The sequence below is a fragment of the Rousettus aegyptiacus genome, unplaced genomic scaffold, assembly GCF_014176215.1.
Source record: "Rousettus aegyptiacus isolate mRouAeg1 unplaced genomic scaffold, mRouAeg1.p scaffold_m13_p_16, whole genome shotgun sequence".
Lineage (NCBI taxonomy): Eukaryota > Metazoa > Chordata > Mammalia > Chiroptera > Pteropodidae > Rousettus > Rousettus aegyptiacus.
Genome location: NW_023416291.1, coordinates 14,824,125 through 14,830,167, shown reverse-complemented (window position 1 = coordinate 14,830,167; position 6,043 = coordinate 14,824,125). Strand labels below are relative to the sequence as shown.

Here is a 6,043-nt window from a genome sequence, read left to right as displayed (position 1 = left end):
GCAAAACCCATATGAATCTTGGTGACGAACTTTTACAAATCGCTTGTTTTATTATATTGCATTAATTTTTGACTAAGATAAGTAGATAATTTAGGAGAGAGTTAATAATGAGCTCCAGTCCCTTCAAAAATAACATATTGTCATTTGTGGAAGGAGAATAGAACAGACAGCATCATTAGGTGCAGTTTTGCTGTTTCTTTAAGATAGAAGACCCTATGATATATGACATTCTTTAAAGTCGAAATTTCTCGAGATACCAGAGGATTCTTCTACCTGCGGGGAGGCTATAAAGAAACGCCCAGTGGTGCTGGCAGTAGCCTCGGACTATTTTCTTTGAAAACCTAAGAGCGATTCTGAACTATGGACCACCAGGTGCCATGTCAGATGCAGTCGTTATTAGGAGACCGTAAGAACTTCAAAGCTGCTTGTCCAAGATGGATTCATGAAGTGGTCACCATAAGATTAATTTACTTTTGTTATTTGATTGTTTTTCAAGAGAAAAAAAGAAGCTTCCAGGGATTTTGCCATCATGAAGAGGGTGGAGAGCTGTTAAGAGAGAAAGTGGAAGTAAATCTAGGAGGTAAATAGAAGGGAAGAACATGTAGAAAGGGACTCTATTTATGACTGTTATAGTTTTTCTCTCTGCAATAAAAATTTTTAAATTTAAATATAGGTAGATTATTTGCTTTGGGCTATGTTAAATAGAACCTGAATAAAATGATGCCAAGTGTTGATTCAATCAGTGTCACTTAGCATCACAATATAGGCTTTCTTAATTTCCAAAAGAATAGGAAAAGCTATCCAGTGTTCAGGAATATTTTACTTACTATTTTAATAAACCTTTGTTTGTGCCTAGAGGTGCCATTAAATTACCAGCCAGACATTAATATACAGCTCACTGGGGACTGGTGTATACGTACGTAGTCATTACTGCTGGGTGTTTTACTCGGGGCTCAGTCTCTACTTTGTTTATACACAACTACTGGACAGAAGATTTAAAAAATGTTAGTGTTTTGTTTATATCCCGAGATTGTTTTTCTAACACACTTGGAGAGGAATAGCTATTTATGATGTAGATCAAATAACCACAATAGCAGGCTTTTAAAAATATTTAAGTCATCTTTAGACATTTTTTTCTGTGATTACAGTAGAGGATAATTATTTTTTTTTATTTGAAAATGTGGCTGAACATACAGTGGTTGATGCTGGAAAACAGGTTTTGCCCTTTTTCAGTCTGTAGTTCAGAGTTTGACACAAGAATCAAAGGTTAAGAGACTGGAGTAACTGGGAGATCACCCGAGAGACACCGACTTCCACCTGGGCAGAGATAGGCCAATTATTATGTATTTCAGAAAATCGATCAGGACATTGCTGTGAAACTGAAGTCTAGATATGTTTGTACGTTAACTCTAATGATAATAATTAAATGATAAGTAATTCATCACGTATCAGTACAAGGGGTTAATGTGATGGGTGATTTTGATTTTTCCCCAGCACTTAAAGAATAAGAACACAGCCGAGAAGCTGAGACTTACAGCTCTAAATTGTTTTTTCTTTAAGTTCATAATGCAAATCAGAGCATAGCAATTCTATTCAATGATTTAAAATGCATTTTCATACTGCTTTCAGGTGCTGGAAGCAAATATCATAGCAGCAGGATAAAAATCAAAAAGCAATGCTGGCAAAATGGGGCTGTTTTCCTCAGCTAAATGGAATGCAGAGAGCATTCTTCGAGAACTGGTGGAACTGAGTAAATTCCCACTGTGGCTCTCAGAGCTGCTGGCTATAATTCTAACTGTGTGGCTGCCTGGCAGAGCTTTGAAAGTGTGCTTATTGAAGGCCTGTTTCGTGTACTTTCAGAACACAGGTGACAAGATCAATGAGCCAGGCAAAACTTGAGTAATAACTAAATTTTATTTAGCATCACTAATAATGGAATAAGTCTATAGTAATTATCCCAATTATGTGTATGTATAAACACTAAGAAACACTTTATCTTTGGATAAAGCACAAAGAAAAATGTACACTGTTAACATCTTTTGAGAATGCAACTCTGGACATATCTATTGAGATTATAAGCACACACACCCCTCTCCTAGCAAGTCCATAGAAATGAAACTCCCAGCACATAAAGGTGCATATGCAAGGATCTTTACTGTAGCTTTGTTCATAGTGGGGCAAAAAAAAAAAAAAAAAAAGACACAAATGGAATGCTCATTACTAGAGATATAGATAAGTCAACTGATGCAGATACACACACACAGATTTATATATATAAGTCTGAAGAGATGTATTTTAAAATATAGTTACCAAAGTATTAATAGTAGATATCTCAGGTGATTTTTAGTTTCCTCCTTAAATTTTTTTGTTTGTTCTGGATGACTACAATATAGCATATTTGATTTGTAAAATGAAATAAAAAAGAAGTTTAAAGAATTATTGGTAAAACAGCAATTTCAATGTTACAAAAATTTAAGGAAAAACTTTTTTAAAGCTGTAAAATTCAGAATACATAAATAGGTTTTTGAAGGATCGATATTATGTTTTCAAATATAAGGTTTAGTATATACTCTAAACAGCCAGTGAAAATTCTTAAAATTTGGCAGATTTTTAAAAAATTGCATAAAGGGTTTATATTATGCTGATATGTTATGGCCCAAATACACAAAAAGTGGAGTGTTAGCAGACTCTAATCCTGTTCAAGAGCCCTTGACTAGCATGTGTGTCAAAATTGGACATTTATGTTTTGAAGTGTTGAGTTTCGATATAGAAAATCAGACTGTACAGTAGGATCTGCCCTCCTCAAGGAATGGAAGCCCAGGGTCTCCAATGAACCCCCAAAGCCGCCTAGAGATGTGTGTGTATCACAACACTGTGGACTCGTCTTGGTTTTGAATATGGTGAAATGAACATCTTGGTTGCCATCTATGGAAATAACAATAATGTCTACTGTAGGGGAGGAGAAATATCTTTTCCTTTACCTCTGTATGTTCTCAGCTGGGGTCTCTGTGACAAAAGACAGAGGAAAGAGAAAAGCACACATTTATGGACTGTAAGTTTCACGTGACACAGGGACTTGATCGGGAAATGAGACCTGAAGAAGCATGAAATCCAAGTGTTTTTATGCTAGGTTTGCTGAAGAGGAGAGTCGTAGAAAAATGTGATAAGACAAAAAAGAAAGGGTTGAGCTAAGTGCCCGCTCTTTGAGATTGTTCTTGGTGTCCTTCTGTCTTTGAAGATGTGGATGTCCTTTCCATACGAGAGGGATGCATCTCTCATATGAGGGTTTAAGGACCTTCGGGAAAGGTCAGAAAGTTCTTCCTGCACCCGCCATTCCTCACATTCTTTCAGCCTGAAATACTCAATATGCCAAGGTGCAGTGTTTGGGGCTCGTTTGTCCCAGGCCCCATCACTACCACTTGCTGATCATTGGGAGTGAGCCGGGCACTGGTGTAAGTGTTTTCTGTCCGTCATCTAATGTTTCTACAACAGGCAGGTCATATTTTCTTTGTATGGCTTGCTCTCTCACTTTCTTCAGCTCTCAACGGTAGCTCTTCTGAGCCACCTTCCTGAGTTACCAGCCCAAATTAGAATAACTACCCTCGGTTGGTTAAATAGGGGCCTTGTTGGCAGGCTCTGTAATGGTTCCACATTTTACTACTGACCTAAGTAGCTGCAAGCAAAACAGCAAAGTTAATCTCAACAACATGTATCGGGGAACCTTTTTAACTTGGAGACCATCCTGTTATCACATAGCAAATGACAGGAAGTGAGAGAGAATGTAATCAGCCTTCTTTCTGAATCAGTCAAGGTCCCACGAAATGAAAAAGTATGACGCAGGGAGCAGAGACGCAGGCAAGTGGAGGCCTGGACTTGGTAAATACTTGCCCTCATGTCTGGTCACACCCGCCCGCCCAACATTAAAGGGACAGATATGAAAAACAATTGTGGCGATGGGACAAGGGATCTGCGGATTGGGTGTGGAGCGTGAGGCGGAGCCCTGGATGACTTCCCGGTTTGCGATGTGGGGTGACTGGGGAAGCAGTGTTGTTGAAAATGCTTAGCTTGGCATTTCTCAGAATAAAGCTTTCATTAGGAAATGAAAGCAAATCAAAGCAAGAGCAAAAAGAGAACAGAACCGTAATTTTACACAATGTGAGCTTCTAATTTAACAATAAGCTCTAGCCATTAACTGAATGGTTTATTGGCTACAAACTTTATCTCGGTTCTGTTGGGGAGCCCATCCTCGGATATTTTGCCTTCCAATCACTTTGATTCTTCTTCTCCCTCAAAGTGGGAGTTAGGATCATGTATGAGTTTCCCTCAGATTGGTAGAAATATGTATAATCAGCGGATAAGCTTCCCAGATTAGAGCAGAAAGCTTTACAGGAGATGCCCCTTTCTCTTCCAAAGCTTTCAAGGGCTGAAGTTGGCTGGTGAATTGAAAAAGGCAGCTAGAGCAGGGAAACACGCAAACTACCTTTGCAAAGTTTAAGTTTATATACTTCTTATAGAGATAGCTCATAAAAATATATATTATCTCTGTGTTTATGTGTGTATTAACATACATATATACATGCATACTAAAAGTAAAAATGTCTATTCATTTTTTTCAACCTTCTGATATAAGACTAAGTCCTTTACTTTGAATTTGCATCATTTTTCTTGAATAACCATAGCCGTAAGCATCATCTATGATTATCAATTTCCATTTCTTTAAGGTGCAGCAAGAACTGTGAAACAATCTCAGGGTAGAATCCTAGATTTTTATCAGTTTTTTCCAATATTTTGCTGGTGTATCACCCATATATGTGTGATAGCAATTTTTAAACAGCGCTTCCAAGCATTCTAGTTAGTCTTCATGGAAACAATCAACCTCTTTCTTTTGTATTCATATTTCATTAGTTTAGCTAACATAAAATCAAATAATATAATTCAAATAACAAGTACAAAAGACATGAGCTGGTTTGGGAACAAGTGCAATTGATTCTTCCTAAGAGAATTCCTGCAATATTCTTTAGTAGCACCACATTAGCAGATGAGAATAACCCCTGAGCAGCTCTTAACTGGAGTGTAGGAATTAGAAAGGTCTGGGCTGAATCCAGACTTTGTAGTTTACAGCCGTGTAAGTGGTTTACTGAGGAAGTTTACATAACCGAAGGCAGGACGGTAATCATAACTCTCAAAACTTAGTGTTAAATGAATTGCATATGTGAGCTCACCTAAAGGAGCTCCTGCTACACTGTAGATGCTCAATAAATATTCATTTAGTTCCTTCTTGGTGAAAGAGAAATATACATTTCTATTGTCATCATCCCTCCCAATTCCTTATGTCAATATTATGTATAGTTATCAAAAGGTCTACAGAATAAATAGTCAGATCAAACTGACTTAATCCCAGAAATAAAGGTTCTAAAATATGCTTAATGGATTATCCTAATCAATTGAAAGTGCATTAGAATAAAAATTAGTCCCTGAACTAGAACACAGGTATCTCAAAAGCAACTGACAGGGTCATCCTGTCATGCCATGGGCTCACAGACCAGTTTGCTCCATGCCTCCCTCCACTCCCTCTCCGCAGCGGTAATAACCAGTAACTGGGGAGCTAGAGGAAAAGAAGGGCAGAGAGGAAGAGTCTTGATCACTTATTTCATAGCCGGCTCTTCCTGTATCGCATTCTTCTGCCTTCAAGAAGGTGTTATTTTCTTGGGGTGAAAGAATTATGTCCCCCAACTCTTTGTCAGAGCTTAAATATTCACACATGACCCTAAGAGGTCTGTTGTTGGGTCCAGTGTGATTTCTATTCTGGTCCTCTGGAAACCCTCTGTATTGGGCCTTTGTATGCTTTCATTTGATGATGATGGGGGAGGGTAATATGGGCTATTTTCCCTCACAGAGACGTTATAAGGATAAATGAAATGATATTCATACAGCACTTTAAGATGTTCTTATAAAATGCACCTTTGTAAATATGAAGTATTCTAAAAGGCCAGTGACTGCAACTTCTATTTAAAATAAAAATTGCTGACAACAATTTCAACCC

General features: G+C 37.7%; 1 long non-coding RNA gene across 2 annotated transcripts in view; it reads right to left on the bottom strand.

The window, feature by feature from the left end:
- Positions 1-6,043, bottom strand: part of LOC107517776 — a 36,655-nt gene that overhangs the window by 21,238 nt on the left and 9,374 nt on the right. The window lies entirely within an intron of this gene.